Here is a 383-nt window from a genome sequence, read left to right as displayed (position 1 = left end):
CACACACAGCTGCTTTGAATATAGTAATGTTTAAGCTTCACTCAGTTCCTTCCATCATTTACGTTACAGAGTCAGACAAGCAGCTGGTGATGTTAATGATGTAAGCAAAAATGATACAAGTAATACCACTTCTACTCTAATATATTCAACAATAACCAAAACAAGAATAGCATAGTTAGTTATACAGCGATGGACAGATAGTGTGAAATGGAATAATTCCTTTGCCAAGAAACGGCACATGCGTATACATGGAACATAAACTTTGAGCGTTGATAACAAGTTCATCCGTGGTTCCCGAAATTCTCTTCGTTATTACACCTTACGTGGAAACAGAAGAGAAATAGTGTTTACTAGAGTTTAAGTTCTTGGTCCTGCACACGTGG

Source organism: Penaeus monodon, chromosome 20 (assembly GCF_015228065.2).
Source record: "Penaeus monodon isolate SGIC_2016 chromosome 20, NSTDA_Pmon_1, whole genome shotgun sequence".
Classification (NCBI taxonomy): Eukaryota; Metazoa; Arthropoda; class Malacostraca; order Decapoda; family Penaeidae; genus Penaeus; species Penaeus monodon.
The sequence above is the reverse complement of the archived record's forward strand: the minus strand, read 5'-3'. Positions refer to the sequence as shown.